This window comes from Ciconia boyciana, chromosome 3, assembly GCF_034638445.1.
Source record: "Ciconia boyciana chromosome 3, ASM3463844v1, whole genome shotgun sequence".
Lineage (NCBI taxonomy): Eukaryota > Metazoa > Chordata > Aves > Ciconiiformes > Ciconiidae > Ciconia > Ciconia boyciana.
Genome location: NC_132936.1, coordinates 30,128,968 through 30,145,258, shown reverse-complemented (window position 1 = coordinate 30,145,258; position 16,291 = coordinate 30,128,968). Strand labels below are relative to the sequence as shown.

Genomic DNA, 16,291 nt, shown 5'->3' with positions numbered 1-16,291 from the left:
TAGCACCTTAAATGTCAAAACAAATGGGAAAAGCTGACTCAGCACTGTCACAGAGGAATCAAATAAGTAACAATAACTGACAAAAAAACTTTTCAGCAGCAGAGGGAAACTGCACCTTAGTTGACATGAAATTAGCTAACAACACAGGCAGTTAAAAAAAAAAAAAATCACTTGCCTGAGTCTTTTGGTAATTACTGTACCTAAAAAGAGCATTCAAGGTATCAAAAGTCTATCTTTGTTCACTGGAGCTGTAGTGTCGGACCACCCCAAGTGCTCACTGATACCTTGACACTTACAACCCACCTACCAATCAATGTCACTTCAAAGCACTGCTGCTGAGCACAGGCAAGCTTCACTACCATCCTCCCCCTTCCTCGTATACAAAACCTTAAACCTTAAGGTCACAAGCACCTAACTGAATATTAATGCTAAGTTGCCATGCATCCATGTTTTAAGTGTTAGAACCTGCATTCATTCTTACAACATTTATGGATATTACAGCACCAAAAGCCAGAACCAAGACGCCGGTCCTCTGTAGTAACAGATTTTGGCCAACAGAGCTCACAGTCTAAACACATAATGGGATAAAAAAGGAAATGAATACCAGACAGCGCATCAGTGGCAGAGTCAGTAAGAAAACCTCAGCTTTACAACCCTCTCGCCAATGCGCTTTCTATTCTGGTTCACATTGGCTCAAATCCCACCATCTAGGGCAGTCTTCAAGAATTAAATTAACTGACAAAACATTTTTGTCAGTTTGTCATTTTGACAGGACAAGCAATTTGATTTATGAGCATATGAATTGCAATATAGCCACAAAAATGTGTTCAGAACTGTTAAAGAAAATTTCAGTGTCCTTTCTCAAAAAAAGGATACAACACATGGATAGAATATGGTTTGCTGAGCTTTGGCCTTTGAGCATAATCAAATTTGATCTTTCTCGTTCATCCATCTCCCATCAAACCGGACACTGTCAAAGACCTGCCTAACAGCAACATGTACTCAACAGGTTTATTTGAAATATCAATATAGCTGTAAAGGAGGCGCAGGTACACTGACAAAGCTGTACACCAGAAACATCAACCTGTAGGTCTATATGCCACCCGTTCTCTTATTTAAATCCCATATTTATTATTTATTATTTTAATCCCTCATTTAAAATTAGAGATCTAGCTTTTAGCAGCACCAAACCCAAAGCTCTGCCACATATCAAAGAACAAGAAATGTAAATCTGAGCATTTCACTCATTCTTAACCAGCTCTTCTATACTATTTTTGTGTTCCCCTCATCCTGAAGTCTTCAGACACCAACTGACCCAAATCTTATCACCCTGCTACTGAAATATCAATAGTCTGACACATCAAATAATAACCACATCCCAAAATCTATCTATAATCTGAAGGTATGTGCTGCTCCCCTCACTGACACAGCAGATCCCTTACTACTTCCTATCACAGTATTTGAAAGAACGGCAGACAGTTCAAGATATTTTCTTTATTAAACCTTCACTATCCAAAAGCATTACATTTACCAGCCAGAACTGTACCTTATTTCAGTAAACAGGAAGAAAAAGTAAATTTCAAACAAAGAGTTTAATTATAAGACAAAGAAATGCAGAAAAAGTACAGAGAAACCTTTTCTTAATCATAAAAGATCAACTTCTTATATCACAGAAAATCAACTTAACAGTTATCTTTTGAACAAAGTAACTTCTCAAAAAAAAAAAAATCCCTCACCCTCACTTTACAGCTAGAAGAGCCACAAAGTGCTACACTAGAAGTTGTGTTCTGTCACAAAAAACTCTTTACATTGTGAAATCTTTCAAATGTCTTTTGTAAAGCAGACTGTTTTCCTTTGATGGACTGTCCCATCAATTAATACTTTTGAATCCCACAAAAATTAAACATAATCAAAGATTATACATAATTTTATTAATCTCTCCGTCACTGCATATACCTCTAGAATTTCAAGCTCACTACCAAGAGACATTTCCCTGAAAAGAGAAAGACGAGGACAGATTATTTTTCCATCACTACTGCTGTGCTCTTCAACTCTTTTCCACCCTCAAGTTCCTCAAGAATTGTTTCAAATATTTTCAGCTTGAATATACTATAAATGTTAAGCTGCGTAACAGGTTACACAGAATGTCAGTCACTCCAGATAGAATAATTTCATTTGTAATACCTTTTGAATTTGTCAGTGTCTCTCTGATAATGATTCATTTGGAAACACACAGTAGAATTAGATTTTTCAGAAACAGCTAGAAGCTTAATGGCTAAGCCTTGTGAAGTTTTCCACAGAAATATACCATCCATCATGTAGCTATATTGACACCACTCAGGCGGATGTCACAAGCTGTCCGTATTTTTCTCTTTTTGCTGCTATGTAATGGACACTCATATCCCAATTTAGTGGACTTTGTCATTGCTACTTCATAATACTACATTTCAAAAATATTCCCTTGCCATAAAAAAAGGCTTCTGACATAATATGCCAGAATAATATAATAAAACAATGCAAGTTTATTGCTTCCTACAAATAATTTATCTCTAGTATTTTTAAGACTTGCATTTAACAATTTTTAAGTTGACCACGGAAAATTATTTTTTTTTAAATACAAACTTCCATTAAAATAACAGCTACAAAAATTTCATAGAGCATACATCAGCTCAGCTCTTTGCAGAACATTAGTATTTACTCCATGAGGTAGAACTAAGCCTTCTAAAACTAAGCTTTCTAAAAAGAGGAGGTCACAGAAGTGCGACAGATAATAATTACAGACTTTTTAGAGCTTTTGCTTTCTTAGAAATACATTACCACTGTGTTGAAGTACTTCAGTTAATTATATTGAATTAGATCTAGCCAACATGGTTTGTTGGTGCCCTTTCAGCTGCTTGAAATTCCTGAGGGTTTACAAATGTAAAATGCACATAAAACTGAATGACTGAGTAACAGGCAATGACAGCTGAAAAAAATCTAGGTGTTCAGAACTCCATATTTATAGGTATAATCTTTAAAGCTAACTACAGAAATTAAAAGCAGAAGCTACTTGGTAAAGCAAAAAGAGAGCTGAGTAGCAGTTTCATTGTGGGCTACACACTAAGTGTAAAGACCACTCAAAGTTAAAGTATTCCAATAAATATAAAATCCAGGTTTTCAAGATCTCCCTTACAGTGTGTTCCAAACCTTAATAAATTAAGCAAAACAAACCATGAATTTAGTGGTGTTAAAGAGATGCCATATGTTCATCATCCTTACATTTAATCCTACAATATTTTCACTCTTTAGCAACGTTAGCATCCATTTTTATAAAAGCAAATGTACAGAAATTACATAATGGATTAACAGCCACATAAAAGACAACACCACAACTACAGTTTGTGTGGTACAGCTATTGTCATCCCACGTTCCTGTATTCCCTTCCTCACTTTTATATTCATTCTGCAGGCTATTTCTACTAACTCAACCTACACTACACAGAGTGCTCTTGTTCCAGTCCCTCACCTCATGGCTATAACAGGTCTCCCTTATACAGACCATACAGAAAGCACACTCGCAATCACATGAGTGATGGCTCTTCCAAAGCCTTATAAACATTAATTATTTGCATTCCAGTAGCAAGCAAGAAGCATGGACACATTGCCTCAGAAAGCACATCTCATCCAAGAATAGGATCTGGAAATACCATCAGGTCACCGAATCCCCCGGGTACCGCCGACGACCACATTTTCTCCCGCACTTCCTACAGTGGCTACTATACACAAGAGTTAAACACAGAAATTGTTGATGATGCTAAGTTTGAGAGACGGGAGGAGGAGCCCGGAACAGGTCAGACCAATAGCAGGAAGAACAGCAGGGTCTAAATTGGTGTTTGTTCCTCAGGTTTGTATGGGACAAAAAGGCATCAGCGGCTCAAGAAGTGCGAAGGGACAAGCACTGCCACGAAGGCGCAAGACCTAGTACACGCGGGGCAGGGAAGGCGGTGCTGGAAAGCCAGCGGCAGCACGGCTTCGGGCTGCGAGCCTGCGGCAGGGTCCCGCACGGACGCCGGGGCGGGCGGGGACTGGAGAAGCCGCCGCAGGCAGCGAGGCCGCGGCCAGAGCGCCATGTCAGGTGGCAAGGCGAGGAGCCTGGGACCCGGCCGGCCCGGGGCCCGCGGGGCGCAGCCTCCGCAAGGTCAGCGCCGGCGCCGCGCCCAGAGGGAGCGGAGCAGCCGGGGCTCGGCCGGGGAGCGCCCCCCGGGCCCGCAGCCAGACCGCGGGCCGCCTCTGCACAAGGGCCGGCGGCAGCGTCGCCTCCGCGCCCAGCCCGCGCCGACGGCGCCGTGGCGGAAACAGGCCGCGTCCCACCCGGGCCGACCCTCCGCGCTGGGCCCCGCCGCCAGGCCAGGCCAGGCCAGGCCAAGCCAGGCCGCGGCCCCGCCGCCGCCGCGGCAGGCCCAGCCCAGCCGTGCCCGCCCGCCCGCCGCGCCCCGGCGAAGGCAGGGCGAGGCCGCCCAACGCGGCGGGACCCTTCGGGCCTCCCTCCCTTCCCCCTTTACCTGCCGCGGCCCGGCGGCGGTAACTCACCCAGCTCCGCCGCCCAGCGCTGCCCCGGAGCCGCGGAGGAAGGACGCGGCGGCCGCGCCGAAGGGAGAGAGGGCGGCGCGCGCAGCCCCGCGGCCTGTGGGAGCGGGGGGTGCGCGCGGGCTTCCCCTCCCCCGGCCCCGGCGGTCCCGCCCGGCCTGGCCTGGCCTGGCTCGGCTCGCGGTGCCGGCCGCGTGCCCGCTGCCCCGTAGGCGCGCCCCCGCGGCGTCAGGCGAGCGGCGCCGCGCCGGGCCCGGCCGCTCACGTGACGGCGCTGTTTACGGGGGGGGGAGGGCGGGCGCGCCGCTGCGCTGCGCAGGCGCCGGGCCGGGTTGGGTTGGAGGTGGCCGGGAGCGCGTCCCGGGGGTGGCGGGCAGGGCAGGGCCGGGGCGCCGGGCAGGGAGCAGGGGGTGTCTCGGGTGTTTCGTGCCGCCTGCGGCCTCTTCCCGGCGGGACCTGCCGCCCCGTGACTTAACTGCGCTTACGGCCCTCTGCCGCGTCAGGCCCCGCGGAGGCGCTGCCACCGGAGCCGCCCTCCGTGGCTCTCCCGCGGGGGTCCCGCGCACCCTCGTGGGGATTGGGGGCCGAAACGGCGAGAAGCGCCTGGGTGGCGGCCCCGTGGCCGCAGCTGCGCGGGCCGTGCCGTGCTCCTGGCAGGCCTGGGCCTGCGGGCCGGTGGAGGGTGGCCGGGAGGGCTGGCAGGTTTTCCCCTTAACCCCATGGCGCAGGGGACAGCGGGGCGCAGGCCGCTGCTCCAGCAGAGGGTGGCCGGCCTGGCACCGCTCCAACGGGTGCGTGTGTAATTCTGTGGCCTTTGCAAATAGCAGCTGCCACCCTCTTCGGTGCAGTCCGTGTTGCACAGCCTGCTTGTTGTCAGTCCTTCCTGTGGGCCAGCGGCCTCGGGCAGATCCTTCAACTCTCGATGTGGCAGGTTCATCAGTTACTACAAGTTAAACAGGAACAGTCTCCAGAGCCTATCGGTCCCGGGGAGACATGTCTTGTGCTGCTTGTCAGCACGCGCGTTTTCTCTGTGGCCTTTTTCTAGTAACAATTTCTCCATGTGCACTATAGGTACCTGTGGCACGCATTCACAGAAATCCCCACCAAAGGGGTTTTTATGATGTGAGTTTATGAGGTCATCAGAACCTGAAGTAATTTAGTGTCTACATAATGCTATCTATCTAGTTTGTGTTATAGCATTAGTTAAATGCAACACACATTCTTTCAGCCAGATGGCTACTGTTAAGTGCAGTGCTGGGGTTTTACTGCATATACCAAGTTTCAAGTTAAATACACCCCCAAAAGAGAAACAGATTTTGAACACTATTTTTAACAATCGAATATTCCGAATGACCATATACTAACACTGCCTTTACATATTCCTCATATTCTGTAATGAAATGCAAACATTTTATGATGTCAGGAGAAAAAGATTAACAAAAAGGTGAGGAAGTTAAAATGGATTGGTTTTCCTTTTGTTTCTTTTTTTCAATTCTGTTTGGAGTCTTTGAGATGTGTGTTCTCTAGGGCCTTCTGTGGTGCCATAAAGACTGAAATACATTAAATATTTCTTTTGCTACCATCACAGTAAGAAAGGAGGCTTTAAACTGAAGGCACAGTAACACACTGATGTTTTCAGCCACTACACAGGGTAATCGCAACAAGATAGTAACACCTTTGACGTAGAACACAGTTTTTAATGCACTTGAACTTTTTTCTCTGTGTCCTTCTTAAATCACCTTTATGCAAATCACCACAAGCTTTTTTTCCAACTTTATTCCGGTGCTTTCCCAGTTTCAGAAATTCTCCTTTCCAAGGCAAGCATCTTTAAAAAAATACTGCCTTCTTACGATGGCACAGAACTCAGCTACTGGGCTGATTGCACTAATTTATTCAAAGGCTTTTCAGGCACAGTCTTTCAATAAGGTGCTAAACCTGTGATGTATTGTCGAGATTATACTAAGAAATGAAATTACTGTCTGAAGTGAAATTCAGTTAAGCACATTTGCATCCCACTGCATCGCACACATTTTCCAGCATTCAGCGCTTTTGATCTCGTTACTTTTGACACAAGCACCAGACAAAGCACTGCTAGTAATCTGATCATTGTTCATTGCCCTATTCAGTTCTTTACACTTTCAGAAGTCACGTAACTCCAGTGACCCATCACAGTTTAATAGAGTTTGTATACTTCTTGTTTGCCATGATCCACGCTGTGCCAGTCCCTTTATAGTCACAATTGCCTCTCACATATATAGTAAGCTTGCCCACATGTAGCACCTATGTTGTGGTTTAATTTAACATTTTAAAAAAAACCCACCATATCTTTGTATACAATGACAGATCAGCTATACACAATCACAACTGCACCATCTGCTATCTTTCCTAGCAATGTTTTTATCGTGTCATCCCTTTGCATATGAGCTACTTGGTAATTGTCCAGACCTTGCAAGTTGTTTCTATTGGAAAGCAACCTATTTATTTTCAGGAAACAGTCTACTAGCGCCCTGATCACAAGAGAAAAGCAGCAGCAGCAGAAGGCAGTTTCTTTGCTTACAGTCCCAGGTCTCTTTTCAGCCACAGCTCTTTCCAAGAGGTTCCTGAATGATCTTCCTTACAGCCCTCCTCTGCCCTTCCATGTTTTTTTCTAAACAGTGTTTTTTAAAATATGCTATACACAGTCAGATATCGTACTGGTCTTAAACATGGCTCGCTTTTGAATGTTAATTACTATTTCTCCAGTTGTCAAAATGTAGAAAGGAGTTAGATGTCTCCATACGCTTAACTGGATAAAGAAGTTATTGGGTATGGTAGCAGACTAACAGGTTTTCTCCTATGCTGCAGGGTAGTATTTGCCACTGTTAAAAACTGAGATATGTTATAGCAGTAGGCCAATAACTATTCAAGCAAAGTCTCACAGGAACATTTTTTTGGCTGGGTATGTCTATTTGAATTTTCTCAAGATACTTGATTTAAATGACTTTAAAACCCAAGTGTTGCATTTATTTTGTAAATTACATAACTTCTTAGAATGTCATACAAAGCAGAGTTAGACCTCTGAAAGAAATTAAAGTATATATACTACAGCAGCAGTTGCATTTATCTGCCAAATTTATAGCACTGAAAAAGCTTATTTTTTTCTGATGTCTGTTTTCTGAAAAGTCATAAATATTACATTTGCACCTCTTAATAATTATATAACTGCCTTTCATACCACATTTGCCATGATTTTTCCCAGGGTGAACAGCACACTGCCCATTCACAATATCCAGGATTTGCCAATATGAATAGTTCAGGAAGCTCCATAGTCAGCTCATTTTAAGCCTATTGGATGGAAATTATTGTGAACTAGTATCCTTAGCAAAATTTAAAACTGTTAGTTCTTCAAGTCTTTTCTGTTTCTTGTTGTAATAAGAATTCTTGGACTTTGTCAAATGCAGAACAATAGTAGCCAATAATCTAAAATTTTCTAGTCCCATATGCAAATGCAAATGCACATCTTTTTATTAAGAATATCTGATTTTGGCACTATTTTTCCTTTCATTGCCCACCTTTCCTTGCTTTAGTTAGTACAGGAACTGTAACATGTTCCACTTTACCCACTTTCCACCAAGTTTAAGATAAGATCATTCTCTTGCCACACATAAAGACTCATTAGCAGCTGCCAGTCGTTGCCTCAAACAGCAGTTGCATGTCATACTCTAGAAAGCAGCAGAAAACCATTCAGTTCCACAGGTGAAAGGGACTGTGGCTTTTAAAATTAACAATACAGCTTGGTGAACAAAGGCGAGGTTCTGAAGACAAAGGATGTTTACCCATTGATCGTATGACTAAGAGTAGATTTTAGTAGAGAGATGAAACATACAGAAGCTACAAGCTATTTATTAAGAATTATCCAATGGAATCCACAGATTCAAGATTGAAAAAAGACATTTTATCCCAGAAAACAAGAGGGAGTTGCAATTATTGGCAGAGATTTGTGTAAACCAGGAAAAAAAAAATTCCTTGAATGAAGTTTTGGAGCACTAGAGGAAAACAAACTATGATAGCTAGCACAAAACAGGCCTTTGAGACTTATCTCCCAAACTAGTTTGGGCAGTTGCCTATGGAACTGCTGCTAGAGTTACTAATACCTATAGTAATACTAATATTCTGAATACCTGAGATTTCACTCCAGTACTGTTTACTTTAATTTTTATGTTCTGTGGAAACAATCATATGGCAGTAAATGATAGTAAAAAATAATTTTATTTTTAATAAACGCTCATTTTATAATTTATCAGGGGTTTTTTTCTGTATATTTGTAGGGCGAGATCTGAGAGAGTATCAATTATTATTTTAAGAAAATTGTATTCATATAAGTAATTTTCTATATGTATTCCTATAGCTTTATTCATATACATTGTAGTGTGTACATGATATATCTTGCATTAAAAATCTGTACAGGTTTTCTGTAAGGCTGGTTTCTGACTTGTGAGATTTCCTCTCTGCTTTTCCAGTAAGGTTGAGCATTGTATTTCCTTTGCACACATGTTCTCCGTTCATCTCTACACTCTACGCCTGTTCAATAACCAGTTGTCTTAAGTGTTTTTCTTGCCAACAAGTGTGATATTGCATTGGGTAGCAGGGGCACGGGCATGGTGCTAGAAAGAGAGACTGGCAATATGCCCTTTTGCTGGGATTGCTGAATTGTGGGGCTGTTCTGTTGAATATCAGAGCACAGAACCAAGAGACCTTAAGGTGACCACGGTACAGAAATAAGCGAATTGTTTCTTAATCACATTATTCTAAATAAAGAAAAATGTAAATAAAGACTAAGGAAAAATGCAATAAGGTAAATTCATTTATGAATGAAGGATATATGATACATCACTCTGGAAAGCAAGATCAAATGCAAGACCTTAAAAGATTCAAAGTTTGAATTTGATATTGCTAAAAGTCCTCCAGGCTGTTGGAGAAGAAATCTTATTAAGCATACATGCTTTAGTTTGAATTCATCTGTCTGGGACAAACGTAACAAGAACTATGCATGCCATTCTGATCTTCCTCAGTCAGCACAATTCTCGATCATATTCCAGGCTTTATGTAATATTGTTAACTAATGATATCTCTCTATATTTTTTATATATTATAAATAGTCTCACATATTATGTGCTATATATTTATTATTATATATACATATGCAAAAAAGTGCAGTTCCCAAATCAATTGTTGAGAAATTCCACTCAACCTCTGTCCAGCCTTCCATTATTATCTGTTATTGTCTCCCACTTTTTCTACCTTAAAACTGTTTTACTAAATCTCCTTCTCCAGTTTAACTAATAATTTCTCATGTGGCATAATGACCTCTGGAAAATCCATTCTGCATTTTGTTCCACCTATGTTTTCCCCCTCAGAATTTGTAATTATTATCACAGGCCCAAAGCTGCCCTACTTATTTTTTCCCCATTCTTATGTATAGATGCTGAACTTGCTAGCCTCCAGCTATACAGTACTATGTTTGCAATCTGAATTAGTGGGAACCTCCATAGCCATGCATCACAAATATTATATGATGTGGAGTGCTCATAAGGATGTTGGCTGTGCACCACTCAGCTCTGCAGTAAATCTGTTCCTATCCTTGGTGTCTTGCCAACACAGACAGGCCTCTGTTTCCAGCGCTCCTCAGGGAGAGAGGTTGGGTATGGAGGGAGACAACTGCAGTTGCATGGTTCAATCCCAGCCTGAGGTACAACAGATGCAAAAAACTGTGCCCCTGGATGCCTGCCTGACTTTGTCATGGGAAAAGAAAAAAGAAAAAAGAAAAAAGAAAAAAGAAAAAAGAAAAAAGAAAAGAAAAGGAAAAGAAAAGAAAAGAAAAGAAAAGAAAAGAGAAAAGAAAAGAAAAGAAAAGAAAAGAAAAGAAAAGAAAAGAAAAGAAAAGAAAAGAAAAGAAAAGAAAAGAAAAGAAAAGAAAAGAAAAAAGAAAAAAATTTCAGTTGGAAGGGACCTACAATGATCATGTAGTCCAACTGCCTGACCACTTCAGGGCTGACAAAAAGTTAAAGCATGTTGTTAAGGGCATTATCCAAATGCCTCTTAAACACTGACAGGCTTGGGGCATCGACCACCTCTCTAGGAAGCCTGGTCCAGTGTTTGACCAGCCTCTCGGTAAAGAAATGCTTCCTGATGTCCAATGTAAACCTGCCCCGATGCAGCTTTGAACCATTCCCACGTGTCCTGTCACTGGATACCAGGGAGAAGAGATCAGCACCTCTTGCCTCTGAACTTGAAATTTGAAGACTCAGTTCTTTCTGAATTTGGAGGAAGACATTTTCCAGTCTCTCTAATTAGAAAATATAAAGCTCTTTGGAATTTCTTCCATGTGAAGTATTCTCATTCTACATCCTTATTTCCATAAAATTTGTAGCCTTCGTCTTCTTATTCAACAATAGAGAGGCACAATAGAGAATGATGGAATTTAGGAGCAGTTAAGCCAACTGGACCAGACAGGATGCATGCAAGGGTACTTTTGAAGCTGGCTGAAGTTGTTGTGTAACTGCTCTCATCTTTGAAAGATCATGGTGATTGGGGAGGTTTCTGATGACTGGAGGAAGGAAAATTTAATGCACACCTTCAAGAAAGGCAAGAAAGAGGATCCAGGGAAGTACAGACCCATCAGCCTCACTTCCTTTCCCAGGAAGGTTATGGAGCAAATCCTCCTGGAAGTAATTTTGAAGCACATGAAAAAGAAGAGATTGTGTACAAGACAACTTGGATTTACCAAGGTCGAGCTATGTCTGACCAGTCTGATAGCATATGATGAGATAGTTGCTTCAGTGGATGAAGGGAGAGCCACAGATGTCATTTATGTACATCCTGCATCTGAGATGTGATAGCCCATGCACTGGTACAGGCTGGGGGTCAATTGGCAGGAAAGCAGCTTTGCAGAAAGGACCTGCTGGTCAAATTGAATAGAAAGATTGCATCAGAAAGAGAGCAGGCAGCAGGTCAAGGGAAGTGATTATAGACCACATCTGGAGTACTGTGTCCAGTTTTAAGATCCCCAGTACAAGCAAAATATTGACAAACTGGAGTGAACCCCAGTGGAGGGTCACTGAGATGATTAGAGGCTTGGAGCATATGGCATACTGAGAGATCTGTGTTTCTTCACCCTTAAGATGAGGCTAAGGAGGGAATTTTACTGCCCTCTCAGCTACCTAGCAGGAGGATGTAGAAAGGAAGAGACAGACTGCCTTGGGGGTCACAGTGAAAAAGTGGGAGAAACAGGCAAATTGCATCCAGGAGAATTCTGACTAGCTACCAAGGGAAGAATATTCACTGGGAGGGCAGTCAAACCCTAGAACAGATGTCTGGAGGGGCTGAGTTATCTCTGTCCTTGGAGATGTTCAAAACTTGACTAGACAGGCTCCTGAATAACCTGATCTAATTGTGAAGTTAGCCCTGCTTTGAGCATGGGGTTGGACTAGATCACCTCCTAATGTTTTGTCCAATCTAAATTACTGTGTTTCTAAATGGGACAATTAGGGGATTTCCTTCGAAAACATTCTACTACTTCAACACAAGAATATATGATAATTCTCTCTCATTCCCTGACTTGGCTCAGAACCTCCCAATTTTGTCCTTTTACATTTCCAAGGGGGAAGGGCTTGCTATTTAATAGAACTTACTGAGACCCAAGTTTAAAGTAGCATAAATACTTGGTGGTGCTGGAAGACAATTGCGACAGGAATGTAAACATCAAGTGCCATTCAATAATACTTCTTAATTTTTTCCAGTGAAGAAAACTAGGTACCAATTAAGGAAGCCCAGAGGGGAATTTTGAGGACAAGTAGACAAGTGAAATAGAAATGACCAAGAATTTCTGGACAGGGAAAATGCGAATAAAATAAGGAAGTCAAGAACTTGGGAGGCCAAGACTTTCAAGGTATGAAACAAGCCTTACGCAGCAGAAAGCTAACTGAGATCAGACATCTGAATGAAGCTTGAGAACGGGAGAAGTAAAAATGGTTGTCAGGTTTGCGATTAAACAAAAATGTAGAGAAGTTTGCATGCTCTCCATCAGAAGGATAGCCTCCTTAACAATACAAAGTGGCTGGCTATTATAAAATTGTCTGACTGATGAGATTAAAATGGGAAACGGCCACCAAGTGCCTGCCTAGAAAAAAAGCCTGCCCGTTAGCCAAATTAATCCTGGCTGGATAAAGACATGGTGCAGAGATCTTTGGTGTGGGGAGACCCGAAGCAGTGCCCACGAGCATCAAGGCTATGTCAGGTACCCATCCTCCATAGCATCCTACAAGAAACTGCCTGTTAGAAGGAAGGGAGAAGTGAGAATCCCGCCATACCAAATGGTGGAGAGTAGGGTAGCCCATCCCTGGGATGCGAGGGGTGTGTTACTGTAGAAAACCTTGTATATCAAGCTTAAAGGGATGATTGTACTTGCAGTATAAGGGAACCCCTTCATGGTTTTGCAGATCTGCTATGCCCCCATTGCCTTTATGTGTTTTTACTAGGATGAATTGAAAGTTGTTGGGAGAGTTGAATTGAAATGTTAAAGGTAAGTTCAGGGTTTGCATGCCCTACCTTGTAATGCACAGATTTACTGGGGAATTGAAGAAGGCAAACTAAGTAGTGTGCAGCCTCCTATTAGTACCAGCCGATGAAGTGTGTGACAGTGCTGAAGCGGCACTGTCCTGTTCAGATCAGTATCATAACTATGGTCCTGTGGATTGGGAAGAAGAGTTTATTGTCTTCAATTATTTCTCCTCCAAAGCCCAAATGTAATTCAAGTTCTGTCTTCTTCAGAACAAGCATCTGTGAAACTCACTGACAAAGTATTGTCATGTGCAAATTTATATGAAGGATAAGGATCTGCTACTGCTGTTACTCCACCAATTAAGTAGAATTGACTCCAGCCCACTAGAAAATACCCTTTTCATATACGTATTTAGGTTTTATTACACTGATACTGGTTACATGTAGTGTTGAGACTGAATGTCTTCTACTATTTGAGTATTTCTGTGTTGAGCATTCCTATGTACCTACACACTGTGGTATCTGGTTTTCTTCAGCTGAAAGAGTTCTCATTTGAATCAGAAATTGAAGCAGGCAACCTGATCTTCTGGCACTATCCTTATCGTTTCTTGTCAGACCACTATTTAACCACTATTACCTCACAAAGATGTTTTCCACCGATAACTAACTTGTGTTGTTATTGAGATAATTAATTATCAATGCATTGAGGACAGAATGCATTAGAACAATATCTATCAAAATTAACAGCATTCACACAGGTGATCATCAGGAGGAAAATAATGCCTAATAAGGCTTGCTGTGCTTACCTGTAGCATAAATCTGTATCAGTAAAAATCAAATCAGGTTATAATTGTCAATGTTTATTACCCATTAAGAGCAGGGTATGTTGAGAGAAATACCCAGTACTTTACTTGATACTTTGAACTATTGCACTTAGACAAGTTAGGTGAGATTTATTTAATTTATCTGTAGATAACAACACTGCAAACTGAATTTGCTGTCCCATGCTCCCTTTACCGACTATGCTCTCACCTGTAGAGAGCTCTTCATCTAACCTGTTTTAGGTGTCTCTCTTAGCATATTAGTTGCCTGAGAAGTGCCAAATCCCTTCCACTGAGTGTAAGGGAAGCCTCTACTCACATGTAAAAGTCCATATTTGTTTAGATGAGTCCCTGCCAGCTATTAAAAAAATCCACCAAATTTCAGCCTGATTTTAAGATTTGAATTCACTTGCAAATTATACCTATTCTTTTTATTACAGTGGTGATAACCTCAGTAGGGTTTACATAAATATGTACAAAAAGATAATGTTTTTCCAAATAGATTACTGATTTCCAGTTTGACAACCTCCCCTGTACTTACAGAAAATACTTGCTTAATGATGCAGCAAAATCCCAACAAATCGAAAATATTGTTTTGAATACTAGCTCTCAGTAACTATTTAAGTTATGTTGCACATATTTTAAAAAAACAGTGTTATTAATGCTTCACAATCAAGCACTCAGAAGCTTAAAAATGATACAGGTGAGGTCATCTATGAAACCTTAGTCTGGCCCTCTCAAGTACAAATACCTAATTACCCAAGATTTTTCCCCCATCTCACTTGCAGGGATGAACAATGGCCACATGAACAAGCAGTGCTTTACTACTTTTCTTATGGCCAGAAGTCATACCTAGTCTACCAGCATCTCATACCAGTCATACCAGCATCTCAAGTCTAACCTAGAATTTGTACTCAATACAGAATTACACATTTTCCTACTGTTTCTTCTGCAATAATACAGATGGCTGTGATTACTTCAGAAATTACTGCTTATCTTCACAACTGCCCTCCTTATGTGAGGACTGGAATGAATGGATTTTTATGCATGGAGAACTGAAGACCAGGGAGATTAACAATCAGAAGTATTAAATAGTTTTGAGTACTCAGTCTGAAATGCTTCAGCACTGTTCAGAAATACATAGTACTAATAATTTCATATATAAGTACAGTTTTTAGACTTGTTGAAACTGACTGCTCAGCACTTCTGAGAATCATGCAAATAAATCAGAGTATACCTGATTTTGGATATCCAGTTACAGAATATCGTTTGACTATCTTCCCTCAGCATTTTTTAGGGACTACACGACAGAGAGAACCCATCAATATAGAGAACCCATGAGTTTTCTGCTGCAATAATTGCAAGATCGTGCTCTCCCTCTCCCCCTATTTTCCATAAATATTTAACTTCTGCTACATGCTAAGGAATCCTATAAATACTACCACCATTTACAAACCATACTCACCCAAGCCATTAGGTCCACAGCACGAAACATAGTCTAGCAGACAAGATTGTGCTATTATGTAGTTAAGGACTGCCACAACATAACTCTTGAAGAAAGGACAAAGCAGTTATATAGTTATTCTAAACATCTAGAATTAGATGTAACAGTAGAGCCTGTCTTCCCTGTGAGGCTTTAGCCTTAAGTGAGGATACAGAAATTCCATTTAAGCTTTTCTTCCCTTTTATTTGTAAATTCATATAAGTTACATATAACCTTATTCAACTTGCTTTATGTACTTCTACCTGCAATCTTATCTTCACATTTTGAGTACAGTCAACATTTTAGTCCCTAAAACCTACCAGAGTTGTTAGACAAAAGGGGAGGACACATTTTCTGTTCCTTACGGATTTGTGTCTAAATGTGGAAACAGTTGACTTGACCTTTGCTTTAAACGCACACTCATTATGCAAAAGTTTTTCCTCTTTAAGAAAACTCAATTTACTGAAATCAACTAAAGTCAAGCCCAGTCTCAAGTTTAAATAGTTCAGAGGACCAAGCTCCCATCACTAACATGTTAGAGCTCTTAATCTAAATGCAGCCCTCCCTACCCATGTAAATCCTGCAGAAACACAGCAAAATCTGATAGATGTACAGAAACTGCACTATTAAGCAAGTAAAAAAAAAATCACAGCCATTTTACTGGTAGTTGCTTTACAGATTCCTCCTAGTTCCATGAGTGACCAAATTAATATTTTTAACTCTATTCAGATACTAATCTGTGTTAAACAAGTACCTGAAAGGAGGTTGTAACGAGGTGGGTGTGGGGCTCCTCTCCCAAGTAACAAGTTATAGGACAAGAAGAGATGGCCTCAAGTTGTGCCAGGGGAGGTTTACATTGGACATTAGGAAAACTTTCTTCACTG

General features: G+C 41.7%; 1 protein-coding gene across 5 annotated transcripts in view; it reads right to left on the bottom strand.

Annotated features, from left to right (window-relative positions):
- PHF3 (PHD finger protein 3) overlaps window positions 1–4,707 on the bottom strand; it is a 53,324-nt gene extending 48,617 nt beyond the window's left edge. For 2 of the 5 annotated variants that reach the window (XM_072855243.1, XM_072855240.1), the window contains exon 1: window positions 4,569–4,704. The gene's annotated coding sequence lies outside the window, so the exon portion shown is untranslated. Of the gene's footprint in view, window positions 1–4,540 lie in introns of all 5 variants that reach the window. The other 3 variants (XM_072855239.1, XM_072855237.1, XM_072855245.1) reach the window with 3 other exon arrangements.
- Window positions 4,708–16,291: the final 11,584 nt, after the last annotated feature.